We start from the raw sequence: 24,950 nt of genomic DNA, 5'->3' as shown, positions 1-24,950 counted from the left end.
TTCCTCAGAACTAAATGGACTAGAAAAATAATCACCACTGTCAGGAGTGACTCTGTCACTGCCTTAGACATGTTCCTGAGAATTAACCCTGGGGTGTGATTATGACTAGCTGCCCCATATAGACTAGCCAGTGGCCCTTCTGTCTCCACCCTGGCATCTACCTCTCTGGGCATCTCCCTGCATGAAATGGACATCAACTGCCTCCTTTGCCACCCTGGGAAGGAGGCCTTATTCTTAATTTGTTTGTTTGTTTTAATTTTTCGCTTAATGTCCTTATTATTTAAGGAAATGGTTTACCTCCAAATGGCTTACTTCCTACCTTGGAGCCAGTTCAAACTGAATCCGGAGAACCAGTGATTACATTTTCTGTGTGAATATTTACACCTGGGAAATAAACAAATACTACAAATCAGGGCTTGATTTGTTGTTTTGTTGCTGATTGTTTACTTAAGAAAGTGATGGAAAATTTTAAATTCAAATTAAATTTTAAAATGTGTCCTCTGTGTGTGTGTGTGTGTGTGTGTGTGTGTGTCCCAGAAAACTGGTTTTTAAACATTTTATCAACACAGCCTGAGGTTCTCTCATCTGCAAACTTCCCCTCACCCTACTAGATGCTGATAAGGTTCAAACTTTTGTTCCTCCGTCATTCCTTAGGATCTACTTCCCTTTTTCATTTAGCCTGCTACATCCTCCTTTTCTGCCCCTGCCTTAGTAATCCTTCCTCTTATGCTGATGCTATGTGGCAGCTCCTTTGGCTTTCTGATGTCACTTTTCCATCCATAACATGGGCTTTTTGTCCAGAGCTGAGCTTCTGGATGGCAAGGACTATCTCTTTTACTTCTTTATCCCCACCAGTGCTTGGTATTTTGTGTGCACAGGATAAAATATATTGAATGAATAAATGAATTTTCAAAACAGTTTTGAAAAACATTTTAAAAGAAGTTCTAAAAATATTCTGATCATTCCATTTTAACATTTATCCATGTTATCTCTCAGGAAGTTTTTCTTTATCTCTAATTTAAATCAAGAAATGTAACGAGGTATTGCTACACCAATAATTTAATATACTTTTCCTTCACATCATAGCTTCAATCACCCCCACTCCTTTTCCAGGTTGTTCAGAGGAACCTGGGCTTGGGACAAACTGCTCTGCACACATTGCCTGCCCTGGGTACGTTGCTGCCTAAATATCTTCAACTGCAGCTTAAATCCATTTCCTCTCATTCTGTTCTCAATTGAGAAGAACAGCTGGTCACCGTGCTTTGTATGATTATTTTTCCCATGCTATTGTACTCCATGCAAAAATCAGTCCTGCAGGGAGGACAAATCTGCTTGGAATTTATTTGGAAACTATTTTCAGATTGATTTCTTTTTGAGGGTGAGAGGCAAAAACAATTAAAGAAACTACTTTCCATTTATACTGTGTGTATATTCATTCATTCATTCATTCAATCTATCTTGTATTTAAATAGTTGTTTTATATATTATCTCTCCCATTAGAATGTAAGTTCTTTGAGGGCAATGGTATCATTTTTTGGTTTTCTTTGTATCCCCAGTACTCCGTACACTTCCTGGAACATAGTAAGCACTTAAAAAATGCTTGTGGAATGACTGATTAACTAATAATGGCCTCCTAAACTCCAATGAGATTTGTGATTTTTAGATCATCCTGTATGACATTCAGTTTTAGAGCACTCCCCCAAATTCTAGGGTTACTAATTAAGCCTTAACTTACAAAAAAGAAAAAAAAAACCTGTCCAAAATCACCTAACATGAGAATTCAAAGTATTTGGTGATTGGAATAATCTTTGTATTCATATATTAAGTTAAACTTGCCTGGGCTGCTTTGGTCTGTAAGTCAAGTAAAAAATTTCCAGAAACCCAGAGATAAATGAATTAAATGAATGCCAATAGATGAGTCAGACATGTCATTACACTTTTTCATGGGGCAGCATATTTCAATGTGTAAGCCTCTCATTCTAATTTGAACAAGAAGCCTAAAGATAAGTAGTAGTTCTTCCAAACTCCAGTAGGTTATAAATCAGCCACATAAATAGCTAAGGCAATTCTCAGTTCATCTAATATGACCTTTTCAAACAGATTTTAGAAGCAAAGCTACTTAATGATGGGCTGCAGATGAAGGAAGACCTTCCCACTCCTCCATGTTTCTCTGATTATTGGTAGACAATGTAATCCCCATCCAGGGAGAGGTATAACAATAACATTCATTTAAAGGGGGCAGCTAGGTGGCACAGTGGATAAAGCAGCGGCCCTGGATTCAGGAGGACCTGAGTTCAAATGCGGCCTCAATCACTGGACACTTACAATTTGTGTGACCCTGGGCAAGGCACTTAACCTTCATTGCACTGTATTAAAAAAATCATTTAAGGAAGGAAAATAGGAACATTAGCAAGTTGGGGAGCAGATGGAGAAGGTAAGGAAAGATATAAGAGAAAGTTGGAAAAATATGATTTCAAAGGGAAATTCTTGCATGTCTTTAAAGCCACTAAGATTGCATGTACTCTGATATCAGAAACAAAGATTTCTATAGTTCAAATGTGTCAAGAGTTGAAAGATTGTCTCAAGTTTGATTAAAACTCAAATATTTTTGTCTCAAGTTTGATTAAAACTCAAATATTAAACAAATCTTCCGGAAACACATTTTCTCCTCCTTTGGGGTTTCCTCACTGTTGTTTGATCACATTCTGCCTTCTATTTTAGTCATCTGTGCACTTGTTTAATCCCTTCTACCAGATTGTAATTTTCTCGATGGCAGGAACTTGTCATGTACATTTATTTATTTGCTCACATGGATTCAACATAGTAAGCCCTAATGAATGATTGAATCATTTAACCCAGGGACTCTTTAAGGAAAAGGGAAGGGGTGGAATCCCAGTGTAGTCTGATATATCTATGGCCCCCTTAAATCACCTAAGAAAAGATTGGTGTTTTCCTGTGAATATTGCACTGAAAGGCAAAAACAGAGTAGAATTTGATATTTCACTTTGCCTGATGCTGGTGTTGAAATAGCTGGCATTCTTTCTTGCAAAGCAGGAATGAGAACAAAATTGATGACCTCCTCTCTCTTCTCCCATCTGGTGGGTGGTTTGACACTGGAACTCATCACTCAAGGGAGCTGAGGAAACTTCATTGCTGGAGCTTTTCAAGAGAAATTTAGAAAAAGATGAGTTCCTGCCCAGTCACAGGAGAACAGTAATTGCTGGGTGGGGGTGGGGGTGGGTGTCACAGAAGAAAGAACACTGGACTGAGAGGCAAAAGGTGCACGTTCTGGCTCTGAGACCAGTTTCTTCATCTGTAAAATGTGGATAGCATAGTAGGTAGAGCACTGGGCCTGGAGTCAGGGAGACTCATCTCCCGGAGTTCAAATCTGGCCTCAGACACTTACTAGCAGTGTGACCCTGGGCAAGTCATTTAACCCTGTTTGCCTCAATTTCCTCATCTGAGAAAAAAATGACAAGCCTCTCCAGTATCTTTGTCAAGAATACCCCAAATAGAGTCATGAAGATATGAACATGACTGAAAACAACTGAACAACAATAAAAAATACTAATTCTTGAGGTTGTTTTGAGGAAAATGCTATTTAAGCCCTAAAGCATTCTGTAAATTATGAATTAAGATGATGGGTTGCTATGCAAGTATCAATGTATGTGAGGGTTCTTTTCAATCCTATTACTTGTTCCTTCAGGCAATGCCTTGGGACATATACTACACACAGAAAAAGACCACAGGATCTGGGTAGGGTCTGAGATTTAAAACTTCAAATATAATGTCAGTTTCCATGACAGCAGCATACCAAGGACAGGGAGTCACTTTAGCTCATCATGAGAGATAAATATATCTAGAAATCTGGTCTTGATCAACTTCTTGTGAACCTAACTCAGTTGTTCCTTCCAATTCCTCTGCTGTGAAAACTTTTTCTCTTAAGCCAAGTTTTCATGGGTCTTAACTCTGCCAATCCTTGGCTAGGATTTTTATATCATTTTCATTTCCTGCATTTTGTGGAGTCTTTTCTCCTCTCAGGATCTACTGAGTAATCTATCTTTTTTTCTCTCTCCCTCACCTCTTCTCACATAATCCCTAGTCCAAGGAAGATATTCATTTTGACCATAGGCACCTGCTTGCCTAGAGTTCTCCCAGAATCACTAAATTGCAAAATTCAACTTCCTAGGGGATCAATTTGTATGGGATTCACTGTACAACTTCATGGACTGGCACAAGTAAGAGTCCTTGGAAAAGTCACCAAAAGCTAATACAACATCTCACAGAGAATCCCTTTTCCTTTTCATTTGGGTAAGCTGCATCAAGTTAGAGCAGGGGTGGGGATAAGAACTTAAATTCTCATCTCCTACAGGAAATTTTTCAAAGATGTAACTGAATCCCCACCCCCCTTTTCCCTCACCACTGCCCCTCCTCCTCTTCAATCCCCCATCCTTCCTTCATTTCTGGGAACATTTTTTCATCCATATGCCTCTATTCATCCTGTTATGAGAACTTAAGGTTTTGTGCTACATTAATGACAAATGCAGACTGTGTGGGAATAGTGTGAAATAGTATATATAGTGCTGGATTTGTAAGCTAGGAGAACTGCATTCAAATATTGCCTCAGGTGTTGACCAGCACCCTGAGCACATCAGCAGACTCCTTTTTCTTTCAATTTTCTCATCTGTAAAACGATGGGGGTGAACTTGGTTTTCTCTAACATCCCTTCCAGTGCTAGCTTGATGCTTCTATGAACTATAGCATAAGAAGTGTCAGCCACTCCAGTTGTCCCAAGGTAAATTCACCAAATTACACCATCTTTCCAATGCCCATCCCCTTGATCACGTTAGTAGAACTTCTTTCTCACTCTTTTCTTCTACAAACAAAATACTGCAGAGTAGGGGCTCCAAAATAGTTTCACTGTTAATACCTTAAATCCCTCTTTGGCTAAGAGAAAGATGAGGAAAATTAACAAGTTGGGAAAGCCTGGTGAAAGTAGCCAAGGAAAGAGGCATATGGAAGGCAGGCAGTGGAGCGCTTGGATAAATTGCTGCATCATTTTTGAGATGAAAGGACTATGGTTTTCTCATGGCCACTGTGGAGAATCTATTCTTTGAAAATTAAATGCCTGGGGACATCTAATGACTGATGTATTAGTGTGCAAAGGAAAGGAAAACACACACATGTATACAAATTCCGAATTATGTTGTCATGTGGGAAAAACTAAAGATTCATAGAAAATAGAGAAGCAGCTATTCTGAGAAAATAAAAGCAACAGATAGGCTAAAATATATGAACTCTACCTTAGGAATTTCTTGTCGTGTTCCTCCAAAGAATACTCAGCCATCCCTAGATATCTTACCCCTATCTAAATGAGAGTATTTAGCCTTTTTCTAATGTAGAAATTATTTGAAAAAGAGTGAAAGTGTTTTCCTTTTTACTTTGCTCATGAATATGCCAGTCATCACATGCCCTGAAAATCCTATCCCAGTCTTCTTACCTGACAACATCGTCTTGTCCTAATAAATGGCCCATGCCCAAGGGATATCAACCAATAACACATTAGGCTAGAAAAAAGATTTGACCTTTTCTAACATTTACATACCTATTGTTTTTTGTTTTGGGTTTTTTTTTCAGGCAATAGGGGGTTAAGTGACTTGCCCAGGGTCACACAGCTAGTAAGTGTCAAGTGTCTGAGGTCAGATTTGAACTCAGGTACTCCTGAATCCAGGGCAGGTGCTTTAACCACTGCGCCATCTAGCTGCCCCCCCCCATACCTATTGTTTTTTAAGCATTTGATTTCCTGGAGCAAAATGCTATCTTAAATACTCTCCTTCAACAACCATACAACATTCCTTAAAAGATATAGCAAGAAAGATGGCTATGATGGATGACTCTAAGATGTAATATTAAGCAAGACATAAAACAAAGATATTTGCTAAAGTTTTTTCTTTCTCCTGCTCATGGAAGATGTCTAGCACAAAATCCAAGTGGAAGGTCTTCCAAGTATTTTTTTTTATTGCAGATGATGACTTTGTATTAATTGCATCAAGCCCTAGGACATTGCCACTTCTCTGACAGGAGATCCACAGAACTTCAAGAGGGTCCAATCTAACTATCCAGATAGAAAAAGCCAAGTGGATGAAAGATGTTTATTATTCCCTTCAACTACAGTATAGTCTCCAATATGCAGTTGAATGGACAATTGATAAAGCTGACCTATCAGGCACTGAATATAGATAGAAAGTTGGGTCAAATATTAAACATATCTCAAGCTTCTGAATTGCATTTTATAAACTGTACTGTTTGTCCCTGAAACAAAGATCAATATTTTCAAGACCAATAGTCTTCAAAAGTAGTGGTACCACATGACTGTGAATCATAGAATACTACAAACGCTCAAGAATCTATATTGCAATATAACACAAAAAACCATGGAAAGATGCATGAAAAGTGGCTATAGCATACTTACTATTAGTGCAGAATTGAATAAGGGATATAAAAGACTTTTTCAAGGAACTTATAACTAGAAAAAGTATTTAGATTATGTAGTAACAACAAAAATCCTTATAAGGGATTATAAAATATTGGGAAAAGGAGAAAGGGGCCATGTTCCTGGTGCTTTCTCATATACTTTCCTCATCCTCAAAACCAGGAAATATTGTTTTCCACCAGAAACAATGTTAAAAATGATGGTTAGATGTCTAGGCTAGCCTATCAAAACTGACTCAACTTATCATGAAGGTAAAACACTATCTTTTTCTTTTTTGGTGGGAGCAATGAGGGTTAAGTGACTTTCACAAGGTCACACAGCTAGTAAAGGTCAAGTGTCTGAGGCCAGATTTGAACTCAGGTACTCCTGAATCCAGGGTCAGTGCTTTATTCACTTCACCACCTAACTGCCCTGAAAACACTATCTTTTAAACAATTGTTTCCTATTCTGTTTCAATGTAAATGTATTGGGGGCAGTGGATAAAGCACTGGCCCTGGTCGCAGGAGGACCTCAGTTCAAATCCGGCCTCAGAAACTTGACACTTACTAGCTGTGTGACCTGCCTAGAAGCCTAATCACCATTTATAACAGTGTTTCCAAGGAAAAACTTTTTCCAACTCTAATTCAACTAATGTAGAAATAGATGTCTAAAATGCAATGTTGGTAGGCTGAAAACTTCCTATCATTTGATTTTCTTTCTTTGAAAATTCTATATAAGAGAAATAAATAGGTAATGAACACTTATTAAGTGCTTTCTGTGGGCTAGGAACTGTGCTAAGTGCTAGGGAAGCCAATATGAGCAAAAAGAAAGAACATCTTTGCTCTCACAGAGCTTACATTCTAATAGGAGAATACAACATATGAAAAAGGGAGCTGAACAACGAGAGGGAGGTCAAAGAGAAGGTATCCACACTGGAGCATGGTGAGGAGGTACAGAGAGTCAAAGGCACAGCCAGGAGTAGGCCTGGGCTCAAACCCAACATAAGAAGTCCCCAAAGGAACTCCTGATATCATTGTGTTCTCTAAGTGGGTAAAGAGACTGGGCTTTAGGATTTAGATGCTAAACATGAGACCCCAGAGAAAGTGTGAGTAGTTGGCAGCTGGGTGGCACAATGGTTAGTGTACCAGGTCTGGAGTCAGGAAGACCTGAGTTCAAATATGGCCTCAGATGTTCACTAGCTGTGTGACCCTGGGCAAGTCGCTTAATCCTTTTTCCTCAGTTTTCTTATCTGTCAAATGAACAGGAGAAGGAAATGGCAAAACCCTCCAGTATCTCTGCCAAGAAAACCCCAAATGGGAACACAGAGAGTCAGGCACAACTGAAAATGACTTCACACCAACAATAATAACAAAAGGAACTCACCATTGGGGGAAAGAGGAAGGCTGGTGTGAGGGGGAGGGAAAAAATAAGCATTTACATAATACCTACTATGTGCCAGGCACTGTGCTAAACATTTTTTACAAATATTATTTAATCAGGGGGGCAGCTAGATGGCACAGTGGATAAAGCACCAGCCCTGGATTCAGGAGGACCTGAGTTCAAATCTGACCTCAAATACTTGACACTTACTAGCTATGTGACCCTGGGCAAGTCATTTGACCCTCATTGCCCCGCAAAAAAAATTGATCTTCACAACAATCCTATAGATGGGTCCTATTGTTATCCCCATTTTACAGTTGAGTCAAGTGACTTGCCCAGAGTCACATAGCTAAGAAGTGTCTGGGGCTGAATTTTAATTCAGTTCTTCCTGATTACAGGTCCAGCACCGTATCCACTTTCCTGCAGTGGTTTCTGGCATGGCAAAGGGAAATTGCAGGATGGGAAAGTCCCAGAACCTGAGAAATCATGCAAAAGACCCAGTCCAATATCCTCCACAGTCTCTACAATCTTTCTGAGTTCAAACCCAAGACCTTAAGACACATCAAAACTTCTAGGTTGTAGTGTCATAGATGGATGACCATTAATGATGATTTGGAGGCCCCCCCAAGACCCAAGGATCCTTCCTAATCAACAAAGATTAAATTATCCTTAGCAGAGGTATATTGTGAAGTATAGTTTACTGTATTCACATTCACATGATTTTGGGGGTGGAGGCAGGAGAGATAAGGCTTGTGATTTTCTTGGCATTGGCCAGTGATCTGCAATGCTTTTTTTTTTTTTTTTGGTGAGGGAATTGGGGTTAAGTGACTTGCCCAGGGTCACACAGCTAGTAAGTGTTAAGTGTCTGAGGCCGGATTTGAACTCAGGTACTCCTGACTCCAGGGCCGGTGCTCTATCCACTGCGCCACCTAGCAGCCCCTGATCTGCAATGCTTTTTGATCATATGCCTATCTCACTGAAAAATATACATACTTCCAATATGCATATACTTAGCTATTTATACATTTTTTTAAAAAAATTGGGGGGGGCAGGGCAATGAGGGTTAAGTGACTTGCCATGGGTCACACAGCTAGTAAGTGTCAAGTGTCTGAGGCCGGATTTGAACTCAGGTCTTCCTGAATCCAGGGCTGGTGCTTTATCCACTGTACCACCTAGCTGCCCCCTAGCTATTTATAAATTAAGTGTGCTATTGTACTAATGTTTATGTACATTATAGAACTTACATCAAAATGGACATTTTTTTAAAGGACAAGCTACAGATAAAATAATATTTGATCCTAAGAAAACATGGGGTTTTATTGACGAGAGTAACCCAGTGAGACTTTCACTCTTTAGCAGTGTTTCATGAATGGATTGGAAAAAGAACAAACCTGAGGCAGAAAGGCCAACCAGGATGGTAGCTATGTGAGTAGAGTGGAAGGATTAGGTGTTTTGAAGATAAAACCAAGATAGGGAGAGGCTGAGGTAAGGGAGAGTTAGGAATCAAAGATGGCACAAAAGTTGGGCATCTGGGATCCTAGGTGCCACAGTTATAGGAAAGTATAAAAAGTACGTAATAAGATTTGTGACAAACTTCAAGCTAATTAATTATGCCTGCTCATCCCATAACACTCACTGTCTCATTCCAAAGGAAAAGGGGGGAGGTAGGATTCTTGATCACTAGTCACTTCCATGGAGTGCAAAACTAACATTCTCGTGTGACTTGGCTAGCAGAGGTATGCCACAGGGTGTCAAGGGTTCAGACATTTCTCAATGTCACCTATGCAGCTGCAGCTGTGGATGCCTGGGTAGTGGTTAGATTATAACGTCCCTGAAGAGTTGAGGCCAGGGTCAAAGGGGAAAAAAGGTGGTGAGAAGTTAAGAGCTTTCACAGTGGAGGGAGGGGGCCTAGAGGGAGAATGTTGAGGGATAAAGGTAGGTACCTATGTCTTGGAGTCAAAGCTATCAATTAACTATCCCAGGGAAAGTGGGATGCAGACCATCTTCCCAGACTCGAAGTGGTTGATCATACATGGAGACAGGCCATGACTACAATGGAGTTCATGTTATAGGCTTCTTGTGGTCAGACCATAGCCTCTGTAGTACCATAGCCTCTCCTTTGGGGAACTCCCAGTAAGGAAATCCCCTCTTCCACTAGAGATTAATATCTGCTTATAGTCTTAGAGAGTGACCCTGGGCCCTGAGAGGTTAAATGATTTGCCCAGTACCCCAAAACAAGAATATGTTTGTGGTAAGATTTGAACTCAGGTCTTCCTGAATCCAAGGCTGACTTCACCCTTCTGCTTCTCTCATCTATGATATATAAGGTAATTCTCAGTTTATGGAACATTCAGTTAATTAGAGAAACCTGTCCTACTTTGGCAAACAAGAGTTTGTTGAAAATACAACCAAAGAGGCTGCTAGTGCTTAGTTCTTTATTTATTGTACAGACACTAAAAGCCATCATTGTCATCTTATTTTCCATCCTGGGAAGAGCATAAATCTGATGGTGAACACTGGGGAGAAAAGGTTAATGGGTTTTAGCTTTGTTTCTAAGGCCTTACAATTTCCTTCATTTCCCAAAGAGCATATAATACAATACAATATTTGCAAAAAAGAATCTGCATTTCTAATGTTATTTCAACTTCCTTAAACATTGCTACATACTATTAAATCATTTTAGTTAAACCTCCCAAGTACAAGTGTTCTAAACTTTCAGAACCCACCAAGACAGCATTTTTGGCTAATGGGAAGGAAAGTATGATGTAAGATTAGCCCACACTAATGCCAGTGGTAGAAAGAGCCTTCAACAACATGAACCTAATCACAGAATCATCTTTATGAGGAGTATCAGACCTCATTTGGGGTTTTCTTGGCAAAGATACCGGAGAGGCTTGCTATTTCCTTCTCAGATGATGAAACTCAGGCAAACAGGGTTAAGCGACTTGCCCAGGGTCACACAGCTAGTAATTGTCTGAGGCTGGATTTGAACTCATGAAAATGACTCTTACTGATTTCAAACCCAGTGCTCCATCAACGTCATCACCTAGCATCATCTAATTCCCCCTCACAAATGTACTGGCTACCACATTTTACAGAAGAAAAAACTCGAATTCCCAGAAGTGAAGAGATGTGCCCAGGTAGTCAGTGGAAGAGCCAGAATTTGGACTAAGATCTCCAGACTCCAGCTCCAATGTCCTTTTCACTATATCATGTCTTTTTACTTAAACTTGTGCTCTGCCCATATTTCATTTGCAGTAGCCAGAGGAGTTGGTTTCCTAGTTCAACATATGGACTCATTCCCTTGCTCTGTGTTCCCACTTTCTCTACCTGATTAAAGTGTTGGTCCTGAAGGGGGTATTTAAGTAAAAGATGCTTTCAAACAGATGTTTCCTTAGACTCATCCAAACATTTGGACAGAACAAACAACCTTCTCTCCATCTGGGTGACATAAGCATTGGCCTTGACTATGTTTAATTTAAACATCAGAAACTCATTCTTTTTGTACCATGCCTTTTACCCATTTACATTCACTCCATTTTCCTGCATAACTTCCCTAAATATCTGCCAATTTAATTCATCTCTGCCATGGTAACCACGTTTATCCTTAACACTAACTAGCACTTTGGGGCCCAAGTTTCAAAGGGCCACTGACTGACCTTTTTTTTTTCCTCTCTTACTAAATTGTGGGCCCCCAACTAACCACCCATGAAGACTTTGTGGCTGTGGATAAAAAGGCATCTGCAACTACATAACTGCACAATTGGCCACTTAATCCCACAGAACAAAATTATTGTTGCCAAATGGATGTGAGGCCAGAGTACAGGGACCACACTTAAGCTTCATTTGACATACTGCCTGGCCCATGGCTGATGGCGTAACCAAGGGAGACTAAATAAGGTGCCCTGGGAAAGGCTGTCATTTGCTGTCCTTTTCATCAGTATCATTATATCAACATGTTCAGATCTCAGGCCACACATCAGAGAAAGGTAGCGACCAGCCCCCTTAGAAGTCTAAGGAGGCAAGAGCAGCAATTCTCTGTGATGCTGGGTACTTGGAGTTTACACAAATGACAATCCCTGTTCTTTTGTACTACCAGACTTTATGTCTCGAAAACAGAAGATAGAATTTAGCCTCACATAAAGTAATCACTGGTTTGCTAAAGACTTCCACTTTTATTTTCATATGTTCAATGAGGACTGGTTCATCCTCTCAGTCATTCATGCACAGCTCTAAGGACGGGCAAGTTTGTCCATTGCAGCTTCTAGGTGCTTCCTTCCATCGCCTCAAAACTCATCTGGCATCCTTCCTCTTGGGTATTTTCTGCTATGAGGATTTTGGGATCTGACTATTCACTCAGTTTATCTTGGCAGCCTAAGTGCCATCTCTCCTATAAGAAAGCTTCTCTGTCTCCATATGTTTCTTTGCAGTCCACGAAGGATGTTTATTTGTGCATACCAAGAAAAATACCTCAACACTAACAATGAGGAAGACCATAAGGAATTTTGTAGACTCCAGTATTGACCACTAAGGATAGACTGGGTTTACCCTGTGGGCAGTGCCCAAGTCCACAAGACTCTTAGGAAATGTCTAGGATGCCCCAGATCTACTGATAAAAGTAGAATCCTATGCAGTGGCATTTTGCAAAATAGCAAGTTGATAGCAAATTTAAATCCCAGATCCCACTCTTGTTTGAGGGGGAAGCCTTCTTTGCTGTGATCAGCTGTTTGTGAATGAGATTTTTTTTACACTAAGGGTCATACATGACCGTCATAGTCTTACAGAAAATACTGTGGCAAAGCGGTCAGTAGTCCCATTAGTCACCCAAAGTAGAGCATAATAACCAAGAAAATATTAAGCTCTTAATATGTTCTCTATACTGGGGGAAGGGAGAGAGTAATGTTATAGAGGGGCATAAATAAATTGAAGATACTTTTTACTCTCAGGGAGCTTCATTTCCAGTGAAAAGATAGGGCCTCATAACTATCACACAATTAATACATACTATAAGGCAGTATATAATGAGAGCTAAATTTTTGATATGGGTTTTAAGTGCTATTGGGTCCCTTATCTTCCAGATAAGGAAATTGGATCAGATTCAACTCAAATCAACTTAATTAGATTCGCTAAATATTTTTTTAAATAAAAGTATTTTATTATTTTCCAGTTACATTTAGAAATAGTTTTCAACATTTGTTTATATAAGATTTCCAATTTCAAATATTTCTCCCTCCCTCCCCTCCCTCCCCCTCCCCTAGACAGCAGGTAATCTGATATAGGTTATATATACATAATAACATTAAACATATTTCTGTATTAGTCATGTTATAAGAGAAGAATTAGAGCAAAAAGGAAAAACTTCAAAACAGAAAACCAACAGCACCAAAAAGCAAAAGAAATAGTATGGTTCAATCAGCATCCATATTCCACAGTTTCTTTTTTTTTTTCTTCTGGATTTGGAGAGCCTTTTCCATCATGAGTCCTTTGGAACTTTCTTGTACCATTGGATTGGGGAGAAGAATCTAGTCTATCACAGTTGATCAACACATAATGTTGATGATACTGTGTATAATGTTTTTCTGGTTCTGCTCATCTCACTCATCATCAGTTCATGTAAGTCCTTCCAGGTTTCTCTGAACTCCTCTTGCTCATCGTTTCTTACAGCACAATAGTATTCCATTACATTCATATACCACAACTTTTTCAGCCATTCCCCAATTGATGTACATCCCCTCAATTTCCAGTTCCTTGCCACCACAAAAAGAGCAGCTATAAATACTTTTGTGCATGTGGGTCCTTTTCCCTTTGTTATTATCTCTTTGGGAAAAAGACCCAAAAGTGGTATTGCTGGGTCAAAGGGTATGCACAGCATTATCACCCTTTGGGCATAATTCCAAATTGTTCTCCAGAATGGTTGGATCGGTTCACAGCTCCACCAAAAATGCATTAGTGTTCCAATTTTCCCACAGCTTCTCCAACATTTATCATTCTCCCCCTTTGTCATATTAGCCAATCTGATAGGTGTCAGATGGTACCTCAGAGTTGTTTTAATTTGCATCTCTAATCAATAGTGATTTACAGCATTTTTTCATATGGGAATAGATAGCTTTGGTTTCTTCATCAGAAAACTGCCTGTTCATATCCTTTGACCATTTCTCAATTGGGGAATGACTTGGATTCTTATAAATTTGATTTAGTTCCCTATATATTTGAGAAATGAGACCTTTATCAGAAGTACTGGCCATAAAAATTGTTTCCCAGATTTCTGCATCCCTTCTAATTTTGGATACATTGCTTCTGCTTGTACAAAACGTTTTAATTTAATGTAATCAAAATCATCCATTTTGCATTTCATAATATTCTCTATCTCTTGTTTGGTCATAAACTGTTCTCCTTTCCAAAGATCTGAAAGGTAGACTATTCTTTCCTCTCCTAATTTACCTGTGGTATCATCTCTTATGTCTAAAAACCATGTACCCATTTTGACCTTATTTTAGTATAAGGTGTCAGATGTTGGTCTATGCCTAATTTCTGCCATACTACCTTCCAGTTTTCCCAGCAGTTTTTGTCAAATACTGAATTCCTATCCCAGAAGCTGGGGTCTTTGGGTTTATCAAACAGTACATTACTAATGTCATTTACTACTGTGTCTCCTGTTCCTTGCCTATTCCATTGGTCCTCCACTCTATTTCTTAGCCAGTACCAGATAGTTTTGAAGACTGCCGCTTTATACTAGAGCTCCAGATTTGATACAGCTAACCCACCTTCCTGTGCATTTTTTTCATTATTTCCCTTGATATTCTTGACTTTTTGTTTTTCCAGATGAATTTTGTTATTATTTTTTCTAGCTCTATAAAATAAATTTTAGGTAGTCTGATTGGTATGGCACTGAATAAGTAAATTAATTTAGCTAGAATTGTCATTTTTACTATATTAGCTCTGCCTATCCATGAGCAATTGATATCTTTCCAATTTTTTAGATCTGATTTGATTTGTGTGAAAAGTGTTTTGTAATTGTGTTCATAGAATTCCTGGGTTTGTCTTGATTCACTAAGTATTTATTAAGTATGGACTAGGTACCATGAGCTATTGCCTCCCTCGCCTCAACCCCACCCTGGTGCACACACACTGGGTGCTGGAATTACAAAGACAAAAATAAAAGAGTGCCTGCAGTGTTTAGATTAGACATTTATACAGAAAAGAACCTGAAAAGTAAATGTAAAGTACAAAGACATTTTTGGTGGTACAAAGACTAACAACTTAGAGATTAGGAAAGGCCTCCTAGAGGAAGTGGCCCATAAAGTTTTGGGCTTTGAAGAAAGCCAAGGATTAAATGAACTAGAGATTAGGACCAAGAGCATCCCAGGAATAGGGGATACTTTATTCAAATGCATGTAGTTAGAAGACAAGGTGTTTATGTAGTGTGAACAAGGCATAAGTGGAATGAGAATGATTTAAAATCATTCTGGAAAGATAGATTGAAATCAGATTATAAAAGAAAAAAAAAGAAATCAGATTATCCAAGACTTGAAATGCCAAACAGAAAGAAGTGATAAGCTGAAGTATGTATAGAATAACTTTCCATATATATGCATGCATACACACATACAAACATACATGTACACACATATATGTATCTATTTGTGTCTAATAGTGACCATCTCTAGGGCAGGAGGAGGGAAGAGAAGAAAAAAAACAAAAGAAAAATAAATTTGCACAATAACTGTTGTATATTTAAAAGAAATATCGAGTTATACATAGTACGTTTGCGGTTTCATGTTCAATCATCTTTTTTATTATACTAGTTCATGGAAATTCTTGTTTTATTCCATAAATTAAAAATAAAATTAATTTTTAAAAGAAATGCCAAACAAAAGTGCTTATATTTTATCTTAGGGGCAGTAGGGAATCTGCTAAACGGTCTTGAGCAGGGTAGTGATATGTTCCTACCTGCCCTTTATATATGTCAATTTGGCAACTTGGAGGAGGGTGGTTAAGAAAAGTTCCAGTAACAAGGTTTGTTGTTGTTGTCATAATCAGGGAGATCTGAACGTGTTTTTATGCAGATCACAGAGAAGGGGGAATGATTGAAGGAGCAAATTCATAAAGGAGACAGAAGGAGATGGGATCAAGAGAACAGTTGGAAGAGTGGGCTTTGGTAAGGAGACAGGTCATTTATTCATCTGAGATTGGAGCAAAGGAGGATATACTAGGTGGACATGGTAAGAGAATTTGAAGTACAGAAGCTGTGAGAAGATGGAACTCCTGAGAGATGACCTTGGTTTTCTTGGTAAGATATGAGGTGAGACTATCTGATGAGAGGTGTAGGTAGTTTAAGGAGAGCAAGGAGGACTAGAGTAAACATTGGCAAGTATGTTAAGAGTTAATTAACTGAAGAGTAAAAGGATCATCATAAAATGGTGAGGACTCATAAATATGTAGTCAACACAATCAGCATGCATGAACAAGGAAAATTAAAAGATTGTTTCTGAGGAACTCCCCACTCTATCATTCTATGGTTATATGTGTTCAGAGAAGTGAGAGATTGAATTGGAGTAAATAAAAGAAACTTCATGAAGAAGAATGGAATTTAATCAGGTCTTGAAGAAGGGGTGGGAATATCATGTTCAGTGCTGGATTAATTTTAAGAATAACATTGAGGGGCAGCTAGGTGGCACAGTGGATAGAACACCGGCACTGGATTCAGGAGGACCTGAGTTCAAATCCAGCCTCAGACACTTAACACTTACTAGCTGTGTGACCCTTGGCAAGTCACTTAACCCCAATTGCCTCGCAAAAAATAAAAGAAATTAAATGCCAAATGAGTTATTTAAAGAAGTATTTGAATAACCACTTCTAAAGAATTTAGTTAATTGCTTTTCAAATTGTCAATGAGAAACCATTTTGACAATAATGAAATCAAAGCAAAGCAATCAGTTGGTGTCTGCTTTATGTCTTACAGTCACATATTTCACTCTAAGAATAGAAAAATTAGTGAGTGAAAACAAGCTCACTGTTTTCAATATTTATAATTTATTATTACACATAGCTTGAACAACATTTATGTATCTATGGTTAAACATAACTTCTAAATGTACATTTGTTCTTAGTTCAGTTATGTGTTAGTACAGGAAGTATTGGTGCTCCAATGATGTTGGAAATACCTGTTTAACCTTGGGCAAGTCATTTAACCTTCAAGGGCCTAACTTTTCTTATCTGCAAAAGTGTGTGGGGGGCAGCTAGGTGGCGCAGTGGATAAAGCACTGGCCTTGGATTCAGGAGTACCTGAGTTCAAATCCAGCCTCAGACACTTGACACTTAACTAGCTGTGTGACCCTGGGCAAGTCACTTAACCCCCATTGCCCTGCAAAAAAAAAACAAAAAGTGTGTGTGTGTGTGTGTGCGTGTGTGTGTGTGTGTGTGTGTGTGTGTGTGTGTGTGTGTGTGTGTGGTTGTACGGATCTGGACCATTTCTGACATAATGAGCTCACCATCCATATAAGTATTAGAGTAGAGAATAGTTGACACTCCCCCCTCACACACACACACTCATATACAAATAGAAATATAACATTACAGAAAAATAGAGAAATTGATAGATAGATAGACAGACAGACAGACAGACAGATAGATAGATAGATAGATAGATAGATAGATAGATAGATAGATAGATAGATAGATAGATGATAGGTGGCAGTATATGAGAATGTGCTAAAGAAGCAGAACATTGTCTACATTGTCAGAGGACATTATATGATGCCTTTGCTTAATTGTTATTCTTTATCACATAGGACTTCATTGCAGGGAGGATGTGGGGGGAGGGGAAGGGTTTCCACCACTACCCCTGAAATAACTGTTACAAAAAAAAAGACATCATTAAAATGTATTTTTAAAGCTTTTTACATTTGTTCTCCAGGAAAATCTTTGAAGGTTTCCTATTGATGCTTTCAGAACACTCAACGAGATATTCAGTATATGACTGTCACCCCACTGATGATATAATGTGGTAGAAGCTTAAAATGTTTATACAAATGGTATATGTAATAATAATAAAAATTATTGCCTGCCCCACAAAAAAAACAAGGACAAGCAAAAAATAAATGCTTTACAGATATCATCCTTTCATATTCAATTCACACCTGTGTCCTCTAAGTATATTCCGTTCAGCTGCCCTAACACTGAGAAAGTTCTTATGATTTAGTATTATCTTCCCATGTAGGAATGTAAAGGCTTACTATGTTCTAGGCAATGGGCAAAGTGCTTTACAATTATCATCTCATTTGATTCCCCCCAAAAAAAAATCTACAAAGAAAGATGCTATTATTATTTCCATTTTACAAATGTGGAAACTGAAGCAAACAGAGTTAAGTGACTTGGCCAGGGTCATATAGCTATTAAGTGTCTGTAGTCAGATTTTAACTCAGAGCTCCCTTATTCCAGGCCCAGCACTCTAGCCACTGCACCACCCCAGCTGCTCTCTCTATTACATGTGGAAGCCCATACAACATTATACAAATGCAAGGTATTATCACTATTATCCTCCAACAATACGAGGACAAAGAGAGAGCTGGGAAGTAGGAGCCACCTTAAGCTTACTTTCTTTAATACTCAGAAACTGGTGTCAGAAAATTCTTGCCAGGGAATCCATTTGAACACCCTGTGTTTCACAGGAGTCCAACAGACATTCTTGCCCAATGGAACATGATGAGCAAACACAAATTTATGCCCAATGATCCTATTTTAGACTTAGACCCGGTGTTCTAATATAATACCTACAGCTTTAGCAGATGCTGTGATGGAGAAATAAGTATGTGCCAGGCCATAAATCTGCTAATAGTCATTGAGAACAGCTCTCAAAAAGTGCTTCATTCATTCCAATATAGTCATAGAGGTTATTTACACCTTGAGTAAGATTTTTATGCCTAACTAGAGATATAAACAAACAGGGTTCAAAGCCTAGGCCCAACAAAAGAGTGTCTCTAAGTGTCAATGCTTGAGAAAGATTTCTACATCTCTATGGAAGAATCATCTATGTCTTCATGATGCTAGATGGCACAGAGGATAGAGAACTGGGCTTGGAATTAGAAAGGCTCATGTTCATGAGTTCAAATCCAGTCTCAGACACTTACTAGCTATGTGACCCTGGGCAAATTACTTACCCCTGTTTGCCTCAGTTTCCTTATCTGTCAAATGATCTGGAGAAGGAAATGGCAAACCACTCCTGTATCCTTGCCAAGAAAACCCCAAAATGGGTTCAGGAAAAGTCAGATATGACTGAAACAATTGTACAAGAAAAATGATGTTTTGAAGTGATAACTAGTCCAAAGATCTACGTTATAGTACCAGCAATGCCACTGATAAATTGGCCTAATTTACACAAGGTTGACTACTTTGACTGAGTTTCTGTTTCCTCATTTGAGATATAAGGATCATTCTGTGTGTGTGTGTTTCTGTGTGTGTATTAGATATATAATATATGTACATATATAAAATTTTCCCTAATTGCATGTTAAGACAAGTGTTTAAAAGTCAGATATGACTGAAACAATTGTACAAGAAAAATGATGTTTTGAAGTGATAACTAGTCCAAAGATCTACGTTATAGTACCAGCAATGCCACTGATAAACTGGCCTAATTTACACAAGGTTGACTAATTTGACTGAGTTTCTGTTTCCTCATTTGAGATATAAGGATCATTCTGCATGTGCGTGTTTCTGTGTGTGTATTAGATATATAATATATGTACATATATAAAATTTTCCCTAATTGCATGTTAAGACAAGTGTTTAAATGTTTTTTAAGGTTTTGAGTTCCAAATTCTGTCCCTCCCTTCTTCCCTTCCCCCCTCCTTGAGATGGTAAGCAATCAAATATAGGTTGTACATATGCAGTCATGTAAAACACTTCCATATTAGTTTTATTATATTAGGATACTTGAATAAAAGAAAAATAATCATTTTAAAAATTGAAAAAATGCATGCTTCAGTCCATAGTGAAACGATATCAGTTCTATCTCTGGAGGCAGATAGTATGCTTCATCATTAATCCTTTGGGCTTATTTTAGATCATTGTATTGTTGAGAATAGCTAAGTCATTCACAGTTCCTCATCATACACTATTGCTGTTACCGTGTATAATGTTCTCTCTAGTTCTTCTCACTTCTCTTTGCATCAGTTCATGTAAGTCTTTCCAGGTTTTTTCTGAAATCATCCTGCTTGTCATTTCTTATAGCACAGTAATATTCCATCATAATCGTATACTATAGCTTGTTTAGCCAGTCACTAGTAGATGGCCATCCCTTTGATTTCCAATTATCAGCCAGCACAAAAACAAAGCTGCTCTAAATATTTGTGTACAAATAGGTCCTGAGAATCATTCTTATTTCATCTATCTTAGGTGGTACAGTGCTGGATTTGGAGCTCGAAAGACCTGAATTAAAATCCTGCCTCAGACACTTATTAGCCATTTGACCCTTGGCAAATCAATCAGCTGCTCCTAGTCTCAGTTTTCTACTTTGTAAACTGGGAATAATAACATCTTCCATGTGGTATTGTTGTGATGATCATATACCATAGTAGGCTTATAGTGCTTTGTAGATGTAAAGTCCCATATAAATGTAAGTTATTATTATCTCTTATGGGTTTGTGTGTGTGTGTGTGTGTGTGTGCGAAGATATCAAGTTAATAATGGATTAAAAAATCTATGTTTTCAGGGAAAAGAAGTATAACTATACAAGAACAAGGTAGATGGATTTTTATTTAATGTTCTAAAAGGATTGAGATTCTATGGGTAGTCCTTCTACCTGAAAAAAAAAAATCTCAATTTACTCCATGCCTTAGTCAACAGTCTTTATGAGTTGCTGTGGTTAGCTTTTTTTTTCTTTGTAGTTAAATTTATGTTGAGTTTCTCCAAACTCACTTAGATTATCCTCATGCAAAAGGTACACAGTTTTTCCTTGAGCTTTCACTTGAAAACTTTCTAGGTTGATAGACTCTTCTAGAACATGTGCCCCAATAGCAGAATGGTAGAGGAAACCAGGGTAATCTCACCAAAATGATATGTGGAAGTAGGACTTCAGTTGAGTAAGGTAGTTGTACTATCATTACCTAGGAAGCTAGCTGGAATAGTGGATAAAAAACTAGAGAAGAGACCAAAAAAAAAATGTGTTTGAATTCTGCCTCAGGCATTTACTGGCTATGTGACCCTGGGCAAGTCATTTATCATCCTTGGCCTCCATTTCCTCATCTATAAAATGGGTATCATAATAATAGCACCTCCCCACTCCTCCCAGGATGGTTGGGTTAAATAAGAAGTACAGACAGTGCACAAGACAAATCCCCCAAATCATCACCAGTTACAATGTTATGAAATACAAAATCATTTAAAAAGCTAATTGCTTTTTCAGGCAGCCAAACATAATAATTTTGCATTCCAAGCCAGGGATTTTTCTGAAATCAAAAACATAATACCGACAAAATAAAGTATTCCTCCAGTGAAAACAGTCACTTGAGTCTGTAGTCATCCTCCATCTTACCCATACCAACACTGAATCCACCAAAACAAGAAAACCATGTGTATTAAAAGATGGTGTATTCTGAAAGTACTTTACAGAGTTGTAGCTTTAGACTTGGAGAAATCCTTATGGATCATCCAGTCCAACCATCTCCTTTTACAGAAGAGGAAACTGAAACTGCAGAATATGACATAACTTGCCCAACACCAGATATTGATGGGCAGAATGAGGATTTAAATCTATGTCCTCTGATGCCTCATCCAGGCTTCTTTCCATTCTGTTTCTCACTGTCTTCCACTTCACAATGGCAACATATGGGTCTCCTTAACCAGGTTTCTCTCTTTTTTGGGTTATGAAAATGATGGGGAATTTCATCTTCATACCTGGGACAGAGCAAGCACTTGATAAATGTTTATTGACTACCGATGACCTGCTTCTCTATAGCAGAAGTCATAGCCTGCAGTGTGTACAAATGAAGCACAATGCTGATTGTTCCTTTCTGATAATGACACAGCTTATTCCTGGGTACAACTGAAAATTCATTTATTGAAGTCAAGTGGTCCCATGGGAATGTGGTCCCAAGAGGCCTGAGTTCTATCTCGCAGTTACCTCCTTTCCTACACAAAGTCTTTCTTGAAATGCCCCATTGGTGGTGTTATCTTCTACTTAAATATCATTGTATTTCTTATTATAATTTGTGTTTACTTGTCTGTGAACCCGGTATCAGGGTATGAAGGAACTTTAGGAGTCATCTAGTTTAGCCCCTTCAGTGAAGAAACTAAGTTAAGAAAAGTGAGGTGACTTACCCATGATCACATAGATAGTACTATGGCTAGAGGAGGGATCAAATGGATTTTATTTTTTCACCATTTTAATGGCGAGCTCATGGGGAATGTTGAATTGAAGTATTTCATCCTTCAGGGTTCATTCACCATTTTCAAAAGGAATCAGAAAGTCATAGAAATTGTTTGAAGCTGCAGGAGACAGAGCAGATCAGCCTTAAGAATGGAGCTATTTTACCAGTCCTCTCTACAGTTTGGACTGGGAAACACAGATTTAGATAATTAAGGGGAAAAAATATGGCTTGAATGCAGTTTGGCAGGGGCAAGCTAGCCTAAATCATCTCAGTTCTTTTCTTTGTGTCTTAGTCTCCATAGCTATAAAATAACAAATCGGAGTTAATAATACGAGACTGGTGTGAGAAGAAGTCAAAGCCCAGTCTCTAATAAGCCTCAAGCTCCTAGGAAACTATGTGGACGTGGTTGATTGGTGGTGCCATACCCTTGTTGCATTCAGCTGGCTCACGTTATGGTTTCAATTCCGTTCCATCATCCCATTTCTCTAATCTTCTCCTGCACTTTTAAATAGTCGCTGCTCTGGAGATGCCACCCCCACAATTGGAGTCCTCTCCTTGCCAAGCTCACAGCCATATGCTATGGTGTTCCCACACCAAACAAAGAGAAGCCTTTCCTGGCTTTGGCCATGTTCTGTCTGCATCATATGGGAAAAGAGGCCATATGTGTATAGGGGGCCCATGTGTAGTGAGGGCTGTCATTGTGTGACTTGGAAGGGAGGAAGAAGAGACATCTCTAACCTCTTCTTTCTCCCCCCCCCCCCGCCCCACCCTCCCATCCTTCTCCAAGGGTATTCTTGCCAGGAAGGGGAGCAGGAGGTTGAGGCCAAAGACCATCACTCTGCTCTCCTCATAGGGGCACTACTGAGCTAGAAGCATATATATCCTCTCCCTCGAATATTGTTGGTCTAGGAAACATTACTGGGTTTGAGCTTAACTTCAAACTGCTTTGTGCTCCCTCTGCCTCTTAGAATTCTTAGCTTCCTTCAAAGCTCAGCTCAAGAGAAATGCCTAATGAGGCCTTTCCGGATTTCCCCCAGATTCTAGATATTATTGTTTCTGTTCAGTCACTTTCAGACTCTTTGGGACCTCTTCACTGAGCTAGATGAAGCTGTGGGTAGAGCACTTGGCCAGGAATCAGGAAGATTTGAGTTTAAATGCAGCTTCAGACACTTATTTGTGTGACACTGGACAAATAAATTCTGCCTGCCTCAGTTTTTTGAACTGTAAAATGGGGATAATGATAGCGCCTACCTCACAGTGCTGTTGTATCAAATGGGATATATGTAAAGGGCTTAGCACAGTGCCTGGAACATATTAGCTACGTAAATACTTGTTTCTTTCCCTCCTCTTCCTCTTTCCCCACCTCTAACTCTACTTCCAGAATCCGGTGATCCTTTACCCTTTACTAGAGTCCCTTCCAGCTCTAAATCTATAATCCTATGATTATTAACTAATTATTTGGCAGAATATAATGTGCATTTTTACATACACCTCCATTTTCTTTTATCCAGAGTCAAAAATACATAGCAACATGTCTGATTTCACCATGCTTCCAAGTAAGTTTTTGCTTTAAAAAAACAAGCTTAAATAATTAGAACCCAAGCACTAGAATATTTATATCATTGCAGAATAAACAAGTGAGTAGGTAAAAGCACACTGGCAGGCAGCTAGGTGGCGCAGTGGATAAAACACTGGTCCTGGATTCAGGAGTTCCTGAGTTCAAATCCGGCCTCAGACACTTGACACTTACTAGCTGTGTGACCCTGGGCAAGTCACTTAAACCTCATTGCCCCACAAAAAGAAAAAAAGAAGAAAAAAAAGCACTGGAATGCTCCAACTTGTGATGGGGTTCTAACTCATGCTGCTATACTCTCTTCACCTTCAGGCTTCATGTGTCACAGAGAATTATAATGCAAAAAAGCCCCCCACCCACCCACCATGGATTGCTTTTATCTTCCCCATGTCACCATATTCTTTCTTCCTTGTTTGTATGCTATAGGGCCTAGCTTCTCTAACTGTGGGTCATCATGACCTGAATGTGGGGGTCATAAAAAATTTGGCAATGGTAAAAGGTTATGTATACCTATTTTATATACCATGGGTCATGTAAAAATTTCTTGGGCAAAAGGAGTCGCTAATGGAAAAGTTTAAGAAGCTCTGCTCTAGGATGTGATCCTTAAGTAATCATAACAAGACCTTGCACAAAAATTAAAAATAAAAGTATCCTTAATTCACATAGCTCATTGGAGCTTTAATTTATGTGTTCCAACACAAAAAACAAATCAAGAAAAAACAAAACAAAAAACTGCCATCATTGACCATGAACCTAAAATTTGGCAGTAGGCAAAAGAAATATTCTATTTGTATCCTATTAAAATAGTGATGATTCCTCCAGACTTTGGGCTCTTAACCTGGGGTACATGAATTTGTTTCTTTTTAAAATATATTTCGAGAACTCTATTTCAATATAATTGGTTTACTTTGTAATACTATTTTTTAAATTTCTTCATTAAAAAGATTATTCTTAGAAGGACTTCATCAGACACCACTGCACCCTAAGCTACAAACTTCTGCTGTAGCCTCAGCATGAGATATGAATGTGGCTCAGACAGTTTAAAATATGCACCTTGGATTCCCTTTGTGTCTGGTCAGCCATTCTCTGAAACGTTCAGTTCTAATGGAGCTCAGCTTCTTTTAGTGACAAAAGGTAATTGGGTGTAATAGAGTCA

Source organism: Dromiciops gliroides, chromosome 1, assembly GCF_019393635.1.
Source record: "Dromiciops gliroides isolate mDroGli1 chromosome 1, mDroGli1.pri, whole genome shotgun sequence".
Lineage (NCBI taxonomy): Eukaryota > Metazoa > Chordata > Mammalia > Microbiotheria > Microbiotheriidae > Dromiciops > Dromiciops gliroides.
The sequence above is the reverse complement of the archived record's forward strand: the minus strand, read 5'-3'. Positions refer to the sequence as shown.